This window comes from Gopherus evgoodei, chromosome 8 (genome assembly GCF_007399415.2).
Source record: "Gopherus evgoodei ecotype Sinaloan lineage chromosome 8, rGopEvg1_v1.p, whole genome shotgun sequence".
NCBI lineage: Eukaryota > Metazoa > Chordata > Testudines > Testudinidae > Gopherus > Gopherus evgoodei.
The window spans coordinates 5,581,473-5,603,467 of NC_044329.1; positions in this window are offsets into that span (position 1 = coordinate 5,581,473).

Here is a 21,995-nt window from a genome sequence, read left to right on the forward strand (position 1 = left end):
TTGACGCCTCAATAATTTCCAAAGTCCAGTTAGGGGAGCAAATTCCACCATCATCAAGGAGATGAACTGCTATATCTGGCCTGTTAGAGCAATAAGCATTTTTCACTCCTTGCAGTCAGGGCTTTAAACAGGATCAGCCGGTTGCATCATCTGGGACAATCCTGTGGAGTCTTGTTGTGTTAAGCTTCCTCTCTGAAAGATGCTTCAATGGGTTTACAATATCCAGATGGGTTTCTCAAAGATGTTCTGGTTTGCTGTTTATCCTTGAGATGAAGCATCAAGTTTCATACATCTCAAGTAAGAGGGACTGGATATCTCAGCGGGAAGAGGATACAGAGACTATCACACCTGTGTTCTTACTTGTATCTTGCCCAGGTTGGCAGCCTCTTCTTTGCGGTCTTGTGGTTTTTATGAAATAAGCTGATGATCTTAGTCCAATTCCTAAGGGAAATTTTAACATCTCAAACAATCTTATCCCATCCTACATTCTCCACCTCAAACCCACCACACTTAGCTCCAACGGGACTCCATGTTTATTCAAGGCCATAGGTCAAATGGTCGTGGAGCTTGAATTACGTTCTCACCCCTAGATATGGTCCATCCGGATCAGTTAATAGTCACATTGGCAAGTCAGCAAGGGGGAAGACGACACTGTTACTGCCTGAAGAAACACAGAAGATTTCACTTCTAAATATCATGAGTCCAGCACCTATAAGTAGCACACAATTCACTAGGGGAAAAAATAAAACTTTTGTAAAGCCTTCAATGAAGATTCAAGGAATCAGAAAACCAGGGTTATACTCAAGAAAGCTAATGGTGTACCAATATATAAAAAGGGTAAACAGGATGACTTGGGCAATTGTAGGTCTATCGGTCTGACATTGATTCTGGGAAAGATAATGGAGTGGCTGAATAAAGAATAAAAGGAGGGTAATATAATTAATGTCGATCAACATGAGTTTATGGGAAATAGTTTGACAAGATCTAACCTGATATCTTTTTTGATGAGATTACAAGTGTGGTTGACAAAGGAATAGTGTTGATGTAACATACTTAGACTTCTGTAAGATATTTGACTGGGTACATTTTGATTTTAAAAATAGAATGATATAAAATTAACATGGCACACATTACATGGATTTAAAAACTGGTTAACTGATAGGTCTCAAAATGTAATTGTAAAAGGGCAATCATCAAGCGGGTATAAAAGCAGTAAAGAGTCCTGTGGCACCTTATGTACTAACAGACATATTGGAGCATGAGCTTTCGTGAGTGAACACCCAGTTCGTCGGATGCATGCAAGCAGGTATGTTTCAAGTGGAGTCCCTCAGGGATCAGTTCTTGGATCTACGCTTTTTAGCACTTCTGTCAATGACCTGGAAGAAAACATAAAATCATCACTGATGAGGTTTGCAAATGACACAAAAATTGGTGGAGTGGTAAATACTGAAGAGGGCAGGTCACTGATACAGATCAATCCAGGTCATTTGGTCAGCTGGATGCAAGCAAACAATATGTGTTTACAGCTAATATTAATATGGCTAGAAACAAAAAATGTAGGCTGGACGAACTCTGCTGGGAAGCAGTGACTCTGAAAAAGATTTTAAGTCATGGTGGATAATGAGTTGAACATGAGCCTCCAATGCGATAGCCTGGCCAAAAGGGCTAGTGCAATCCTTGGATGCATTAACCAAGGAATCTCAAGTAGGAGTAAAGAGGTTATTTTACCTCTGTATTTTGCACTGGTGCAACTTCTGTTGGAATACTGTGTCCAGTTCTGATGTCCACAGTTCAAAAAAAAAGTTAATAAGTTGGCGACGGTTCAGAGCGGATGCACGAGTATGATTAAAAGAGTAGAAAACCTGCCTTATAGTAATAGATTCAAGGAGCTCAATCTATTTAATTTAACAAAGAGAAGGTTCTGGGGCGGCTTGATCACAGTCTGTAGGTATCTACATAGGGAACAAATATTTGATAATGGGCTCTTCAGTCTAGCAGAGAACGGTTTAACATGATTCAATGGCTGGAATTTGAAGCTAGACAAATTCAGATTGGAAATCAGATGTAAATTTTTAACAGTGAGAGTTAACAGTTTTAATTAACCATTGGAACAAATTCCCAAAGCTCATGGTGGAGTCTCCAACACTGACATTTTTAAAATCAAGATTGGATGGTTTTCTAAAAGTTCTGTTCTAGAAATTATATTGGGGAGGTTCTATGGCCTGTGTTCTGCAGGAGGTCAGATTAGATCACAATGGTCCCTTCTGGCTTGGAATCTATTAAAATTGTATAAGCAATATGTGTCTTTCCCCCACCTGTAGAGGGGAGTATAGAAGCAGTAGCTTTGGAGGATTTTATTGATGAGAAATTTGGAAACTTTTTTTGAGGCATAATTGTCTGTGCAACACACAACACTTTTAGAAATACTTCTTTTACAGAACTATTAATTTTGGAAAGCACATCCCATTTGGTAAGAAATTTCACACTCTGTCAGTATCACAATGGAGTACCTTATAACCCCCAAATGTCTGATTCCTTGTTGCAGTGTATTAACTGGACACCTAAGCAAATGAACAATGATCTTTGCAATGACTGATTTTTGGCCAAGTTGTACCCCAACTGCAATTGAAAAAACATTTGGAGGAAAATGCAATAAAAGTAATCTACCCAGGTAGTTGAGCCCTAGGTATGTCATATACCCTGAAAAGCATTAAAAATAATGGCTGTGAAGACAGCTCAGGGACAACTTGAGTAGAGAGGAAGAGCATGGTCAGATGCTGGTCACTATACCTACTGCAAAATCATAACCATGCACAGCTCAAGCAAGAAACCTCAGTGGTCACCCAGCAATAGGCAGGAGGAATAGGCAATACCACATAGAGGGTGAGAGAGAATGAACGGACACAATGGTGACTCATGAAGGCAGGGGCAGTGGAGGAGATCAAAGCTAAACAGAGCCAATCACATCATTGTTCAGAGACTAATAATTGGACACTAGGAGATTTGCATGCCAGGCACAGTCACCTGCACGTAGCTTTCTGATTATCTGGATTGGGTCGGTGGCACCATGAGTCCCGTGTTTGTGGCTATCATTATATCATCCATGAGTTCCAATCTTTGGCAGCTCTGTGTGAGCTGTGTTGCTTAAGCCTTATTCATCTCTTGTCCCACCAACCCCTGTCTTAGAGAGCACTCCAGCTCAGAGCTTTATCTTCTCTGTCTGCTCATTAAGCTGTGAGGTCCTCAAGGCAAGGGATTGTCTATTTATTATCTGTACAGCACTCTGACCCTTTTTTTTTGGGCCATTCAACAATTAACAGCAGCAATCATGAAGATGACTCTGGACTCGCTCCATAATGAGCTCAACTAGGACCTCAGATTCAGACAAAGAGAAGTTTGGGTGTGGATCTGATTCTGGACCTCAACTTAATGATACAGGTCCATCTCCAGTATCCATTTAAAGTAATAAACCATTCCCTTTCCAGGCCTCCAGCCACCTCACTTTCATCTCTCTCTTGCATGCAGACATGCTTTTTCTTCACAGGGCTGATGAAGAGGGAACAGCTGTCCAGGCTCCCTTTAAGGCACACACAGAGCAGACTCATTCCACTTGCTGGCTCTCTGGAAGCATCCTGCTAGGAATCTCTCATAATAAAAGGAGAACAGGGGAGGCATTATGGGAAATGAAGCTTCAGATGTCCTGTGCAATTAAGAGCAATGGCATTTAAGTAAGGGCAAGTTTTGCTTTCCCTTTTGGGTACCACATGGTAGTATTGGCCCAGCACCTTATCGCCCAGTCTGTTCTATAAAAGCCCAAGTAAGCCAATCTGCCAAAATAGTTTTCTCTGGTTGAATACACAGGTGCCAGACAGCTGTAGGTGCCTGCCCTTCAGTGTAGGATGGAGACACCATTTCTATGGATTTCTGAAATTAAAAGCTTTGGTCCAACAGTCTGGTGTGGCAGGAATCCAGAAGGGACAGATACTAGCTGTAGCTTTACTGAGCCTCCCAGGAAAGATGGATTAAACATCTTAATAAGCCTTCTGCGCAGAGTTCGGAATTAAATGCTTTCAAGACTACATGGGTGCTGATGGAAAAGGCTTTGACTGTCCCCAGGCCAACATGTCAACTTCACCAAAGAGGGAAATATTAGGTTGGTGTAGAGACAGAACTGAAATGCTTAGGATGGAATTTGTGAGCATGGGGAGAAAGCTCTGAAAGAAGAAACCTCAAGCTGATCTGTCTCATTACCAGAAAATACAGCAGGAAACTGTTTCCTGTATTTATATTGTAAAGCAAGGGGATCCATTGCTGAGGTGACTAGGACCCGTGAGAGCTGGTTTATGTGACCTGCAAGCTAAGGGCAGAATTTTGACAGGGGTATGATGGGTTCCCCCTAGGATGCCACCTGGAACTGGGGTACTGCTGAGCTCTCTAACTCACCAGCCTGGGCTCCCTCTCACACTGTGCTGCTGTGACAAGCTGCAGACACACTCCTGGTCTTAAACTTCCACCAGCATACATGCAGGTAGGGACAACACACAGCTGCAGTTACATGCAGGCTCCCTGACCAGCCTAGGACCCCAGAGCATTACTGTCCTGCCCTGGTCCAAACCCCAACCAGTATGAATGTATTGTCCAGTTCACCTCCCCCTCAATGTGGAGAGGAATATGCAACAGCCACTCTGAGCTAAGATTCCCACACACTTCACTCCAAGCTAACTGGTTCAGATAAAGCAAAACAAGTTTATTAACGACAAATGATAGATTTTAAGTGATTATAAGTGATAGCAAACAGATCAAAGCAGATTACCTAGCAAATAAACAAAACACAACCTAAGCTTAATATACTAGATAGATTAGATATGAATAGCAGATTCTCACCCTAACTGATGGTACAGGCAGACTTGTAGATTCTTAAGGCACAAGCTGCATTAGCTTTACAGTTTGGGTTTCTCAGGTCTTCATACACAGGCTTGAAATCCCTTTAGCTTGGGTCCAGCACTACCCCAAGTTCAGTCTTTGTTCCTCAGGTCTTTCCAGAAGTCTTCTTGTGTGGGGAGTGAAGAACCACAGATGATGTCACTTCCTCCCTTATATAGCTTTAACATATGGCGGGGATCCTTTGTTTCAAAACTTGGTTCCCAGACTGGCTTGTGGAAAAATACTGACATCCCAAGGTGGAGTCCAGAATCATGTGGCCTAATCACTTGTCTATGTAGAGTCATAGCAGCTCTTGCTTAGAGGCTGGCCAAAACATTCACAGGAAGGTTACATTCTTTAGGGTCCATTGTCTTTGCTAATGGGTGATCAGCATTGTCCGGCTTCTTTGTTGTACCAGAAAGACTAGTTGTGGCCATCACCCAGAGTAAGCACGATTGAAATACAGATACATAGTCAATGCTCCTAACTTTAGATACAAAAATGATACGTGCATACAAATAGGATAATCATATTCAGCAAATCATAACTTTTCCAATGACACCTCACATGACCTGTCTTGTACAAAATGCATCACAATTATGTCATAATCATATCATAATATTCCTATGAAGAATATGGGGTGCAATGTCACAGGGGGCTTGCAAGAAACCATTGCCCCAGATTCTCCCACAGCTTCTCCCAAACCCCTTCCTTACTGCAGAGGCAGCAATGCATTGTGAATCCAGACCTGGCAGTACACACAGCAGCTTCAAAAAATAACTTGTGGGGAGAAAAGTGAGGGGACAACCTTGTTGTTTTACTCAAAAACCCACAATATCCCTTCCCCCAAGGGGAGGAGAATGTCTTCAAATGTAACACTGGTGTTTTTCTCTTCCAATTCACTGTAGAATTATGGATGCTTCTGTGAATCCATCTGGAGACTGACAGGATGTATGGTAATGGGATAATAGCCAGCACTTCTTTGACACATGCAACATAGTCAAAAGTATTTATAGGGGTGGGTAGCATGCTGATAGTAGAGACTGCAGGCTTATCACTCATCTTCAAACCAGGGAATCTGAAAGGGCATAATTTGCGAGAATAAAAAACTTGAGAAAAGGAAGAAGTATATCAACCATTGTAAAGAAAGGAAGGAGCATATTTTTGTTCCTATGAGAAAGACATGTAGGGGCCAAATCCATCCCTGGGGTGATGCCAGTGACAGCAAAGTAGACACATCATGGATGAATTTGACCCAGGATAACAAATTCTACATTCATTTGTGCATCATATGTATAACCATGGGCAGCATTTGCTCTTGAGTTTGTGTTTGTTTGGGCAGGAATAGTCACCACAGGACCTGCAAATGAAGCTTAGCCATTTCCAATATTTCCCTAGGCTGCTCCCCTCAATTTTCAATTCTTTGTGGGAAAAGACAGCTCTTTGGCCTTTCCCCAAAGCTTTAGTTTAGAGAGACAAAGCTTCTTCTGAAAACGGTTGGGTGAGTTTCAACTGAGCCTTGAAAAGGGAGGTGCTTTCTTCCTCTTTTATCCTCTGCCACTTTCTTCCTACATTTTTTTTTCTTTCCCAGAATCATAGAAAGACACTGTGGCTGCAGGATTGTTGCCAGAGTAAAGTCTCAGGTGTTCTGTCTAGTCTAGTTTTGAATGGCTTAAGCTATAGGTCTTCTAACACTTTACTGTGAAGACTATTGCACACACTTTTGTTAGACCTCACTCTTAAGTAACTCTGCTCTCTCCCTCCCTCCTGCACCCCAATATTCAGCCTGCATTGTTATTCACTTGGGTTTCATCCCATTGCACCCAGTTTTAAAAAAACAAACAAACCGCTGTAACCACTCAGAATTCTGCCCGCATGGACATAAGCTAGAAACTAAACTGATCTGCTTACTCTGACTGTGAAAACTGAACGAAATTCAAACATCTGCAACATGTATATCTAGGTAAATAAAGCCAAATTAGTTCCATTTCAGGGAGGATACGTTTTTGAGAGCAAAATTATGAGCACTTTGTAGACACATGGGCTGATATTGGCCTTATGACACTGCAGTGCAGAAGTGGCAGCATACAGAAGGGATGTGCATCTCTGCCCCCACCCCCCATATACACATGAGAAACTGAGGAATTTTCTTGTATTTCCTAGTAATGCGATACCTCACCAAGCTTCTCCATCACAGCCATCCATGTGTATGTCTACAAATGTTTAAACCTTTCCACCATTGAAATTTAGATCCAGAGATTGACTAGCTCACATTTCAATTATTCAACAGCGTTATGACTCCCTCCCATCTTTACGGACAATTCCAGACCATAGTGCTCATCCAAAGTCCACTGATGTCAGTGGAAAGACACCTAATGCCTTTAAGGTTGTCATAAACAGATAGCTAAGGGTTAATGTCTCTTTCACCTGGAAAGGAGTAACCTGAAACACCTGACCAGAGGACCAATCAGGAAACAAGACTTTTTCATATCTGGGTGGAGGGAAGTTTTGGGTGTGAGTTCTTTGTTCTTTGTCTTGGGTCTGACCCTCTCGGCTCTGAGAGTGATCCTTCTATCTCCTGGCTTTCTAATCTTCTGTTTCCAAGTTGTAAGTACAAGATAGTAATACAATAAGGTTTATATTGGTTTTTTTTTTTTGTATTTACATGTGTCTAGTTGCTGGAATGTGTTAAATTGTATTCATTTTGGATAAGGCTGTTTATTCATTTTTTTGTCTTTTAAGCAAATGACCCTGTATTTGTCACCTTAATAAAGAGAGACCATTTTTATGTATTTTTCTTTCTTTTATAAAGCTTTCTTTTTAAGACCTGTTGGAGTTTTTCTTTAGTGGGGACTCCAGGGAATTGAGTCTGCAGCTCACCAGGGAATTGATGGGAGGAAGAAGTCAGGGGGAAAATCTCTTTGTGTTAGATTTACTAACCTGACTTTACATACCCTCTGGGTGAGGGGGGGGAAGTACTTGTGTTTTCCAGGACTGGAAACAGGGAGGGTGGAGTCCCTCTGTTTAGATTCACGGAGCTTGCTTCTGTATATCTCTCCAGGAACCCAGGGAGGGAACACCTGGAGGGGAGGAAGGGAAATGGTTTATTCCCCTTTGTTGTGAGACTCAAGGAATCTGAGTCTGGAGGTCCCCCAGGGAAGGTTTTGGGGAGACCACAGTGCGCCAGGCACTGTATAGATCCCTGGCTAGTGGCAGCTTTACCAGGTCCAAGCTGGTAACTAAGCTTGGAGGTTTTCATGCTAACACCCATATTTTGGACGCTAAGGTCCAGATCTGGGAAAAATGTTATGACAAAGGTGCATTGAATTAGCCCCTCTATCTTTCAGGTATAAATTCTTCTCTGTTATCCTGGACAATTCAATTGAAATCCAGTGGATCAAATTCTTCTGTTACCAGTGAAATGGAAAACAAAATTTGGCCCTTAAGCTGCTTGTCCATGAAAAATGAAAGAGGCTTTAAAGTTCTGTTGCTGACTGGTAAGATGTTCATTAAAAGGAGCTACATTTGTTTATTCCCCAGTGAGATCCTGTTTTTTGTGTCATGATTTATTGCTAATTAATCCATCCATACCAATTGCATATTCCACATACCAAGAGCCTGATTCTGGTCCCATTTACTCTATGTTGCTGTAACTTTGGTGAAATCAAATGGGTTCCAGTGAGGTCAGAATCAGACCTGAGTTTCAGATCCTCTGTTGGCGGAATTCTATGTCCACAGAGAGACCCAGTGAATGAATTCTTTTGTTTTAAAATCTAAATGGAAGACACTTCTTCTGTGAACATCTAGTATGGGTTTGTTTTATTTTTCTAACTTGTAAGCAACATTAGCCCAGTTTTAGATTGGCTTACATCTCCCAGCAACTTCATTGAAATCATTTGGTTTGCCCCAGGGTTGTAAGTCACTGAGCAGAATTCAGCCCCATGATACTTGCAAAGGGTGCTAGATAAATCAAAACTTTATTTTAAAAAATAACAACTGTGCATTTTTGCTCACATCTTACATTCTATTTATTGAGATCACTGAGATTCAGAGAATTTTAGTCCTCAAATAAGTGAGTCTCTGAATTGTGTGGAAACGGCTGGAGACAAGAATAGGGTATGCAGGTGCTGTGCAATTTTCTCCCACATGATTTGCTAATGTTGAATGACGCCTGGTATTCCAGCTCTGGATTCCAAGTAGAGACAGTGTCATCTAGAGGAGAAAACATGGAAATGTAGGCTGAGATATAATGGGTTGGGAATTTTTTTCTTTTACCTTTTTAAAGGGGGTAACTGTTGTGATGAGAAAAGAAGCTGCAGGCAATGTTGCAAATTGCAGTTTTCATATAACTGTGTGTGCGTGTGTGTATGTGTGTGTGGGGGGGAACACATTATGAAGCTGCTTCATAGCTTTCAGTGAAGAACTTCTAATTGATCTGGGTCAGTTCCTTTCTTTATATTATCTCCTCCACATTGCACTTCAGAAATATGTTAGGCTCCGAATAACCTCTGATAGTTCAGTGTGTTTGACATGCTGTATAAATACCTCGGACCGTGAATTACCGCTCTGTAATTGGAGATGCGAGACATCAGGAGTCAGAAGGAAGATGACTAGCTTTCATTCAGATTCTGATTAAAGTCCAAAGCATTCCTTTGCTAGTACTGTATAGGAAATTTACAAGCTATTATTTCCAGTTGAGAACAGTAGGGCTTGGAAGATCTATGTTACGATTATAATAGCCTCCAGTACTAAAAATCCTGACAGCTTGACTCAGTCCTATATCCTTACAGTAGATAAACAAAGTACCAAGTGGTTTACTGTGTGGGAGGCTTCTCAATAAGACGTTAGAATACTAGATCACGTCTGTTCTCCATAGGCATTTAAAGATCCCACAGCACATTTCACTTCTCCTCACCAAAATTTCCCTTTCCCTATTGTTGTTGTGCTGCAAGCTATGCACTAGTTAGCAGATACCATCTACCCCAGAGGTGGCTGGATGTCGTTGATGTCACATTGTATAGGTTTTGTAAAGCACTCAGGCACTTTGAGATGTCAGGTTTTAGAAAAGCCTTAAACAGTGTTAGTGCTGGTGTTAATTACTCGATTGTTTGTTAGACGTCCATACCAGTAGGTAGAGATGAGAAGAGGGCACTCTAAAACCGCTCACAAATGTGTGTTCCAGCTGCAGGAACATGAGCATTTTCCAACACTGGATTGGGGCTCAATATCGTTCACATGAGAGGAAAGGTAATCATGCTCAGTCTGGTCTCAGTCCAGTTCCTGACAGATCAACCTCAATGAGCAGCAGTAATTCTGCATGGGTGACTTTTTTTTCTGTGAGTAGCATGGCTACCAAACTCATTTTCAGAGTGTTTTTTCAGATGCAAACAGCAGCCTCCAGGGTTTGGGAACAGTACATCATCCAGACAGGACATAGTAGGAAAACAGTTTTTAAAAGTCCTTGTTTAAGAAACAGAGATGATCTTGCAAAAACCATCCACAACAATGAAAGTCAAAGCAATCCTGGGATTCATTGGCCTCCTCCAAAAAGATATCTTTGTTTGGTTGTGATAGTCAAGAATTTAGCATTATCAATAGATTTGAATGTGGCTCAGAATCCCCCAAAACAAATGAATACAGAACCTCAGGGCAGTTCTCAAAGGCTTCTGGGATAAGTAGTTCCCATTAGCTGAAAAGGCCTCCCTTTATTCTAGCTGAGTGCAGAAACTTCTGAACCAGAGTGGCGGGCCAGCTAACCAGGGAAAGGACACAATTTGTTCATCTGCACTGTAGCAGAGACAGGATAGCATCCTCGTTCCTGCTTCCCCCAGATTCTGATTCCATCCACTGCCTGCTAGTGACTTGCCCCTGCTATGTATGGGCGTGGATTAGCTGTGTCTAAGGAACCAGCGGATAGTCCATTATGTAGCACAGCAGAAGCACCACCTCTGCACCTAGTTAAAAGCTGCCTCCTGAAAAAGACTCTCCGATGCCCTATCAACAGCATCAGCATTCCAGGCAGCAGAAGTGGGCAATCCACCAAAATATCAGCAGACCTGCAATCACAAGATTAGGAGGCCTCCAAAGCCAGCCCTGACTTCAGCACCTTCTACCTCCAGTAGTTCACTGATTGCATCCCAGCGTGGGACTTACCCACCGAGTTGAGAGGTACCGTTGCTACCATGGGACCTATATTGACAACAGGGAAAAGTGAACAGGGCCAGATCAAATGACAGGTCCTCCTTTTTTCATCTCATTTTCACCTGCCTCTGCGTTTCCTGGTTGCAGGCATGAAACAGGTTGCTCTGGCAGTACTTCAGGCTTGACTGGGAGCAAGGCCTACCAGAAATCTCACGGTACAGCTGGTTCTCATGAGATCTCTGGACAATTTTGCAGACCAAACAGATTTAGAGACTTCAAAAAGGTGCAGTTCAGTATAGAAAGAGCAGCTTAATGAAGTTCCTCCATCATTAACAGGTACAGACTCATCTCTAATTGCATTTATGGGAACGGAAGATAAGAATTAGGGTTTTTTTCCCAAACAAGTTGCTGGTAATAGTTCTGTGAAGTTGATTATCTGACAAGACAACATGCAAAGTCTGCAATGTGCTGAGCAGCTAATGAGCACCTTCAGGTCCCACTGACATCAAGACAGGTTTCAAAGTAGCAGCCGTGTTAGTCTGTATCTGCAAAAAGAACGAGAGTACTTGTGGCACCTTAAAGATTAACAAATTTATTTGAGCATAAACTTTTGTGGGCTACAGCCCACTTCATCGGATGCATAGAATGGAACATATAGTGAGGAGATATATAATCATACAGAGAACATGAAAAGGTGGGAGTTGCCTTACCCACTCTAAAAGGCTAATTAATTAAGATGAGCTATTATCAGTAGGAGAAAAAAACTGTTGTAGTGATAATCAAGATGGTCCATTTCAGATAATTTGACCAGAAGGTATGAGGATACTTAACATGGGGAAGTAGAATAAATCTGTGTAATGACTCAGACATTCCCAGTCTCTATTTAAACTTAAGCTGATGGTATCTAGTTTGCATATTAATTCAAGTTCAGCAGTTTCTCATTGGAGTCTGTTTTTGAAGCTTTTCTGCTGCAAAATTGCCACCTTTAAGTCTGTCACTGAATGACCAGAGAGGTTGAAGTGTTCTCCTACTGGTTTTTGACTGTTATGATTCCTGATGTCAGATTTGTGTCCATTTATTCTTTTGCATAGAGACTATCTGGTTTGGCCAATGTACGTGGCAGAGGGGCATTTCTGGCACATGATGGCATATATCACATTGGTAGATGTGCAGGTGAACGAGCCCCTGATAGTGTGGCCGATGTGATTACGTCCTATGATGGTGTCATTTGAATAGATATGTGGACAGAGTTGACATCAAGGGAACTTTCAGGTGCTCCGCACTTCCCAGGATCTGGTCCATAGGGATTAAGTCTATTGCAGAAGCATGAATGAGGGTTTGACCTTCAAACAGAATGGTTTGATGAATCACTCCTGTGCTTGGAGCTAATACACACTGTCTCTGCTCTTGCTTTTGGCCTTTACAGTCAATGGGTCCTATTCACCCATTCCATATTAAGAGGCAAGAAAGAGAAGAAAAATTGAATACGCACTCCACTTGTCAGTCCATTTTTTCTTCCAGCATCACCCACTCATGTTCTGAGCACGGAGTCACTGCTTGGATGGATCGGAGGATGCACTCTAGGATGAAAATCCAGTTCTGAGGTCTTAAGCCCCAGCACTCGCATGCCCAGGTGAGAATGGACATCGGATCAAGAACAGTTTGAATGAATGGGTTCTGAGAAGGGAGCCTTAGGGGGTTGCTGAGTGATGTGTATGTGGTTATAAGAGATGCCACAGAAGAATGAAGAGAATGCATCAGTGTAGTATCATGCAATTTATCTATATTCCCCTTCCTAAAAAGGTTCTCAAACACTCAAAAGAGAAAGTCAGACACAAGCTAAAGAGAAAATAAACTTTTGCAGGTGACCTTTGAAGAGAATAACTGCCTCAGTGGCTTCGCCACACAACATGTCTCTGATTGAGCAGAAGTGAGAGAGTGGTTCTTAGCTGCAGAATGTCAGGTGAGAGACCAAGATGGATGAACAAAGTGAGCAGGTCAGGGATGGTAGGTTCTGAGGTCTGATAGGGTGAGGAAAGGCTTAGACCATTATCAAGAAAGGAGTAAAGAAACCAATGGGGTGGGAGGGCAAAGTGATATAGAGACAGGTCTGTATAAGTTAGTAGTTACAGAGGACTCAGTAGCAACATAGGGTCACCCATCTAACCAATACCCTATGGGAATGGTTTCTAGGCACAGCAGATGAAACCTCATTTTCAATTACATAGGAGCAGGCAAAGAAGGGTGAGAGGTCCCAACAGATCTTGTCCTCCTGATTATGAAGAACACCAGAGAGAGTGTCACCGTCATATGCAGCACAACACATCCTCCACAAGTGTACTAATTAACCCTCTCATTACTGGGCTAGAGCTGAATTAAACAAAAGGCACTCAGAAGCTATGGTTACAGGGCTGTATAAGTATGTTGACACGTCAGAGTAGATAGATGGACAAGTACTTGCATATATTTCCATTAGCTACTCTCTTGCATTGTTAAAGATCTAAGTAACATCTTTCTGGGAGCAGACACAATCAGCATTTCAATCACAGCTTGACATGAATAACTCAATCATATATTAAAGAGAGTAGGCCTGGAGTTACAGATTAACAGACGCTACCACCTTAAAACCATCTATAAATATACATGAGATAAGATTAAAGATGGATAAATTGGTCATGCCTATTATACCCACAAATATTGGTATAACGTGCATTCTGGGTTGCTACCAACCTCAGTAGGATTTGAAATGCTTCATCTCAGCACCAATCCCTCCCAGGCCACCCAAAGCCTGCATAATTCTGAGTTATATATGATCAGCACCACTGTGATACCGAGCACAGGATAAAGCTGCAATCTCATTTCGGGTCTCAGGAGTGCTAGAATCTGTTCAGTTCAGAACAAATTTTTCACCTAAGCTATTTGTGTCGTTGCTATGTTCAACAGTGGCTATTTGAAGTGCTGATCCCTTAGAAATCCCACTGACGTCCAAGGAAGCGGAAGATGTTCAGCACATTTGAAAGTCAAGTCAGGATTGTCCGGTAATTCCTTTCATTGACTTCACACTCAGCGTGTGATTACCTTCAGGCGTACTTAACGCTTTAACACTTAGAGTTCAGATCTGTCTGGGAGGAACTTGGTGGAGGAAGATATATAAAAGGGAATTTTTTTGCTGCACTGGTTTGTGCTTTGATAAAGCAATTTCATATGGTTGCTTGGGCAATGAATCATCAGTAGGGTATCAACATTCTTTCAGATACCAACATGACTCTTCATAAGTAACAAGGTTAAAATGTCCAGCTCTGAGAGGAACAGACTGACTGTGACTAAAGGGCCTGTAGATGTAGCTATTGGGATGTTTGGAAAGCAATGAGGGGCAGGGGAAGAGCAGCACAAAGATTTTGTGTTATTTTTAACCCTTGGAGGGATTCAGATAGGACAGAGTATATCACTGCTAGGCAGGCAGATACCCTTGTACTCAACAGGCCCAGTGATATCACCTTATTATCATCATCATCTCTTCATAGAATATCAGGGTTGGAAGGGACTTCAAGAGGTCAGCTAGTCCAACCCCCTGCTCAAAGCAGAGCCAATCCCCCACTACATCCCCAAATTGCCCCCTCAAGGATTGAACTCGCAACCCTGGGTTTAGCAGGCCAATGCTCAAACCACTGAGCTACCTCTCCCTCCTTTGAAGAAGATAGCATTGCATCTATTAAAATCACTTTCTTTTTCCAGGCCAGTTGTTAAGCTACTTTATCACTAGCACTAGCCCAAGTAGTAATACCTTCAGGGGTGAAGATAATCAAAAATTGATTTGCAATCTTAGCTTAGCCCAGCTGTCATTATCAGAGTCTCACTTGCTTCATGCAAAAGGTCTCTTGTGAAGTATCCTTACAAAGCTTATAATTTACTGAGTGTGATCATCCTCTTTGTATAAATGTACCACTCTTGTATCTGAAACTAGAAATATGAAATATAACTCTGAGGGCCTATTGTAATTAGCCATTAATGGTGGTCTGGAATCTTGATGACTCCCATTAACAAGGACCATTGTCTGCAAATGGCTGTGGTTTACCTGTAAGTCTTCCTGTATATGTGTGTGCTGGCAAGTGGAAAATGAAGTCTTGCAGTGACATGTGATCATGAAGTGGAATCCATCTTTAACCTGGTGTCTTTCCATTGAGAAGGAGGGGATGGGAACTCAGAGAGGGACAAAAGGATTCCCGCCTTATGCAAAAGATATATAAAGCGGTGGAAAAGAACAAAAGGGGAGAGGAGCCATCATGAACAATCCCCTAGCTACCACCTGAGCTGGAACAAGAGCTGTACCAGGGGAAAGAATTGTGCCCAGGCCTGGAAGGTGTCCAGTCTGAGGAAAAATCTTACTGAAGCATCTCTAAGGGTGAGATTATCTGTATTCAGTTTGATTAGACATAGATTTGCATGTTTTTTTTTATTTTGCTTGGTGACTTTGTTCTGTTTGTTACTACTTGAAACCACTTAAATCCTGCTTTCTGTATTTAATAAAATCACTTTGTACTTATTAACTCAGAGTATGTATTAATACCTGGGGGAGCAAACAACTGTACATATCTCTCTATCAGTGTTATAGAGGGTGAACAATTTATGAGTTTACCCTGCATAAGCTTTATACAGGGGAAAACGGATTTATTTGGGTTTAGACCCCACTGGGAGTTGGGCATCTGAGTGCTAAAGACAAGAACACTTCTGTGAGCTGCTTTCAGGTAAATCTGAAGCTTTGGGGCATGTGGTTCAGACCCTGGGTCTTTGTTGGAGCAGATGGGAGTGTCTGGCTCAGCAAGACAGGGTGCTGGAGTCCTGAGCTGGCAGGGAAAACAGGAGCAGAGGCAGTCTTGGCACATCAGTTGGCAGCTCCCGGGGGCCGGCGGGGAGAGGTTCTGAGTCCTGATAATGCTGACAGCTGCTCTTGGGAAGCTCTGAATTCTTCTATTATAGCATAGGATCTATAGTGGACCCAGAGTAATCTGAGGTAGCCCCAGCCTAATGGAACATCACCATACTCCCTCCCTCCCTGCCCCCCGTACACCCTCTGCAGTAAGAAGGGATGGGGGGAGGGGCAGAAGCTCAGGCCAGGGGGAGTCCTCTGACAGGAATTTTCTGCTTCCTGTTTTCAGATGGATAATCAAACCCTTTGCATCACCTGAGTGGCACAAAGGGGCTGTAACCTATCTTGAGAACCTAGTCCACTATAAGCAGATGGGGTTTGCAGCTGTTCCTAACACAGGATAGAGTCCAAACTTAAATTTCCTGCAGTTCCTTTTATTGTTAACCTAAACAGCAGCAAGAGCACAGTTCCTGATGGAGTTTGCTCCTGGGATTGACTGATTTTTGGATTTCTCCTTGCTGGATTCTTCTGTTGTTCCGCCTATAGGCACTCAAGCCATTTTGTAAAAGCAGTAGAGTCTTGTGGCAACTTATAGACTAACAGACGTTTTGGAGCTATTTTCTATCTTGTGTTGGAGCTAATAGACCCATCTAGTCTGGTTTCCAGGATGAGTTAGTAAAATTTACTCCATGTTTTTATGCAGTGTCCTAGAACCTAACACACTGTTAAACATATATTGTTTACTGTCACCTGATTAGATTGTTACCTGAAGAACAGGAAAGGAGCCACTCAAAAAGCAATGAGTGCTGATTAGATTATCCATCATTCGGCAGCCACTCAGACTGATCAGCACTAACACTTTCATTGGCAGATAAAGTCATAAATCTACACCTAGTTCTGCTACTAAAATCTCCAGAAGACTTGTGTTAAATTACCTTTGCTGGAAAGTCATAGATGGCTCTAAGAACAGCAGAAAAACACCGTTGTCTGTGGCTTTTGGGAAAAATGTGGGACTAAACTATAAACCTGCCCGAGATGAAAGGCAACAGCAGCACTGGAAATACCATTCCAATCTGAGTTCCATGTTTTAGCAAACTCCCCATTTCCCCATATAAACCAGTCCAAGATGCCTCTTTTCCTGAAAAGCTATTCCTTGGGCTGTTTCAGGAAGTTTTTTTTTAAAGTGAGGTGAAGCTGAAACCTCCTAGATCAGGAGTTCTCAAACTTCATTGCACTGCAACCCCATTCTGATAACAAAAATTACTATATGACCCCCAGAAAGGGGGGGACCAAAGCCTGAGCCCACCTGAGCCCTGCCATCTGGAGGGAGGGGTAGTGAGGGCGGGGTGAAGCTGAAGCCCAAGGGCTTCAGCCCCGGGCGGCGGGGCTCAGGCTTTCAGGATTGGCCGTGGGCCCCGTGCTTCAGCCCCAGGCCCCAGCATATCTACCACCAGCCCTGGTGACCCCATTAAAATGAGGTTGTGATCCACTTTGAGATCCCGACCCCCAGTTTGAGAACCACTGTTCTAGATGATCTAATGATCCGGTCTGGCCTTGAACTTTATAAATCTGTGTCATGGGAAGTCCTTATTAACATGGGACATGTGGGAATGGGCCAGACCTAACGCCCTATATCCAGATTCCCTTGAGGTCAAGATTTTCAAAAGTGATTAGTGATTTTTAGGTACCTCAGTTTCTTGGTGTCCACTCTGAGACCCTTTCAAGGGGCTGTCATTCTCAGAGGGCAGGGCTCGGCACTTCTGAAAACCTTGCCCCTCTTAAGCTGGCAAGCCCAAAATCAGGGCACTCAACATCCCTAGCCACTTTTGAAAATCTCAACCTGAAACTTAAAGGATGTTTGAAACCAGACTTGGAGGCAAACTTCGGTAGCTGGGCCTTCTCCATACACAACCTGTATTAACGCAGTGTGGCCCTTTGTCTCCCTCTAGTGGCCAAACCCGAGGTTTATGAGGCCACAGCTGCTTCCATCCTTAGTGATTTGGCTCTTTAGCTCAGGCTCATGCTTTTAGATCCAGCAGTTCCAGCTTCAACCCCTGTGGGTGGCCTCGTCAGGGGCGTTATGTTACATATGTAATGAACAAAAATCCTGGTCTCAAACACCCCAGTTTGGAATCATTCAGAACCAGCTCACTCCTTTGTGCCTGAGGCCAATCTCCAGTTACAGGCACCTCATTTTATTCCAATCTGTTTTATTCAAATACATAATTACAATTTGTATCCCTGCCCTTCCCAACCATGACGCTGGGACAACCCAGCTGGATGGTCCATTCTGCACGGCATCATCTCCTTTCTGAAGAGAGCTGTCACACAGCTCAGCCACTGGGCAGCCCTGAACAACATGCCAGGGGGCTAGCGTGAAGGGAAAGGATGCCTGCGACGTTGTTTTGGTGTTTAGTTCTCTGTCTTCTGAGATGAGCTGTAGGGAGAGTGGGATCAGACGTCTTGTTCTCTTGGTGCTAGCCGGTCAGAGAAAGTGAGATTATTTTTCAACAGACTGTATGGCTTAGAAAAATGGTGAGGCGAGGGAACTCTTTCAGTGCTATGACATAGGTTCAAATCCAGCCCCCATCGTTAAAAGAATGAACGTTTCTGCCAGGTGCTGTCTGTTAAATGGCCTAAGGGGGAAGCATTGGGGGAACATTCTGCTCCATTGAAGCCGATGGGAGTTTTGTCTCTAGTCTCTAAACGGTTTCATGGGGGCAGATTGCCAAAAAAAAAAAGCCTCATCAGAACGGATTCCCCTGGTGGCAGCAAAAAGCCAAACACTGAACACCCCCCGAACGACAAAAGTTTTACCAATGAAAAGTGCTGGTGTGAAGAGTGCTTTGTTGGCAGGAGCACTTTCCTACTGACAAAGCCGCTGCTGCTTGTTGTGGGGTGGATGTTTTTTGTCAGCAGGAGAGCTCTCTCCTTCTGCCAAACAGCAGCTGCACTGCATGCCTTTTCGCAGCATGGCTATAACGGCACAGCTGTGTCGCTAAAAGCCTCGCAGCGTAGCCATAGCCTAGTGCACTGAGTCAAAGAAGATCCCGGTCATTGTCATTTCCGAGGCCACTGCCACAAATGACTTCTGTGAGTAAACACCGAGTGGCCTTGTCTATGCTTCAAAGTTTAGCCTTTAAGGTGTTGCCAGATCTCTTGGCTAGGTGTTATGTAGATCTCCCAGTTTAACATGATGTGTTGGCAAGATTCAGCTGCCTCTAGATCAGCCTCAGAATTACAGTTAGTGTGACAGTGGAGATGCCAGTGTATGTAGGGGAGAGACTCACACCTGAATTTGTAGTGGCTTTATTAGCACAATCAGCAGTATCACAAATGCCACAACAGAGCAAAGGAGAGAGAATGTCCAGGCCTTGCATTACTCACACCCTCTGAGTGTCAGTCATTATCTTCCCCATCCTCATCGCCACCATCGACAGTGGGTGCCCCTGGGCCTCCCAAGGCATGCAGGCTGTGATACAGCTTTTGTAATGTGTTATGCTGAGGTTCATAGATATTTCTGACAGTTTCAACCCCTTTTCCTTATCTATACTTCCACACCTCGATATAATTTGGGGTGCCCCGTTTTCATAGGCTAACTTGTTAGCTCCCCATATACTTTAGTAACATTTACATCACTCACTTTCCATAACAGCTCATGGTTAGCACATTGCTGACCCCCTGTGTTTGCAAAAATCCCCAAAATAGTCTAACCGACTTTATCTGGTACAATACAATCAATATGTCCTGAATATCAGCAGTTAACCTATCTATTAGCATAACTGTCTCATCTTGTGACATAGGATCACTCATTGGCTAGTGGGGTTACCACCTTTGAAAAGCAAAAAAAAAACAAACAAAAAAACCACAACCCACCACAACCCCAACCACAAGGCAACTCCACAACCTCCCACTTCCACAGCCACTTAGAGAGAGAACACCCATAGATATGACTGATAATTTTTTTTTTTTTTTACTAAAACTGCAGAAGTGAGAACACTGCAACATCTTTAGCTGGACACAAACTTTTAACATTAGCTATCCCAGCGTATTGTGATAATAATGCAAACCTTTACACATACGTCAAAGAAAAAAAGGCAGATTAATTTTTTTTCTGGTAACTAGCAAATCCCCCCCAAAAACCAGCCAGGCCAGCCAAATACTGGCCAGGCGGTAATCCTATGGGCTAGCTGCTCCTGTCAGCATATCTTTAGGCCTGAGGTCTGAAGGCCTTGCTATACAGTATTAATCAACACTTATTTCATGCCTCTATCTTGAATATACCTGATATATCTTCTCATTGGCTACAAAATAAAGAGGCTTTATAGCTTCCAGGGGCAGCTCCAGGCACCAGCGCTCCAAGCGCTGTGCCTGGGGCAGCAAGCCGCGGGGGGCGCTCTGCCGGTCACCGCTAGGGCAGCAGGCAGGGAGCCTTCAGCGGCATGCCTGTGGAGGGTCTGCTGGTCCCGTGGCTTCGGCGGACCTCCCACAGGCACGCCTGCAGGAGGTCTGCCGAAATTGCGGGACCAGCGGACCCTCTGTGCTTGGGGCAGCAAAATGTCTAGAGCTGCCCCTGATAGCTTCTTAATGGTGATGCAAGGATTTCTTTATTTCATGTCTCCTCTCCTGGAACCTGGAATTAGCAATCATGGCTGCATTTAATAAATGTGTGTGCGTGAGATGTAAAATTTCATGAGACCCCATGAGTCCTCACATTAAAAAGAGTACAAATAAGTGTGATAGATAACATTTTGGCTGACATCAGGAACTGAACTGGGGGACTCCAGAGCTAAGCATGAGATCTCAACAGCATGACAGCCCCATATATTAACTAGTGCCTGTAACAGAATTACAATGTCTGTGGCTCAGACGCAGAGGTGGATGGGTAACACACACTGACCAATGAATTACGCAAGCATTCTAGCTATCCCAGGGGAAAACATCCAAAATTGATGTTATGATCATTCTAACCAGGGCCTGCTCCAGGCACCAGCTTAGTAAGCAGGTGCTTGGGGCGGCCACTCCAGAGAGGGGCGGCAGGTCCAGGTATTCGGTGGCAATTCGGCAGAGGGTCCCTGACTCCTGCTCAGAGCGAAGGACCTCCTGCTGAATTGCTGCAGATCGCGATCTCAGATTTTTTTTTTTTGGCTGCTTGGGGCAGCAAAACCCCTGGAGCTGGCCCTGATTCTAACACACATGACCTGATTTTAATCTCATGCCAGTTTTAATAAGAGACAGTCTCTTCTTCGCTGAATGTTTTAGTCAAGACAAACAAAGGGTGGAAGAAAGGAAGAATTGTTTTCTCTGTTATCCCCAGGTTCAGCCTGATGCATAGAAAAATCTTATATTGAGCAGATCTGATATGAGACTTACGGAGGGAAATAAATATAGACCCCTCCCAAATGTGATTTTCTGTGTTGCTTTTATGAATGAACCCATTCCATAATTTAAGGCTGGAGGAAGCGGTTGGTGACCTCTAGTGGTAAATAGAGTGAATTGGGAGTGGGGAAGAAAAACAGTGGCTATAGAAAAGTGAAAACAGAGGAAAGAGAGAAAATAACTCCCATTGAGTTTGTTGCCTTTGCTTCCTACAGAGGGACAGAAGTCAGGTTGGTACAAACATTTTAATGCTTTACTGGTAACATCATTTTCTAAAAAATCCCTGGAATGACTTAATCAGATTGGAATTCATCCTGCGGGAGAACAGGCTTTGTTGAACACTGAGTTCCTGTCAAACAAAACTCTCTCCCTTCCTGCAGGACAGGAGGAATATTAAGTGGCCAGGACTGTAATAAAGCTCTGTCAGAAGCCAGCCTAATCAAGGTGGTGATCTCAGTTCCCTTCCCAGCTTTCTAATGAAAATAGATTGCACACGGAATTCCTCCCAGTTGGTATCCATTAGCACCAATGGCCATCTCAGCTAAAAGACTAAGGAATGAAATAATGTATATCTCATGTCTAGAGGAGGTCTGTCCAGCTCAGGTGTATTGAGAAGGCAGTCTGAGGGTAACTCAATGCAAACTCATGTCACAGCACTGAAGATCACCTGCTTTAGATGTGAAGC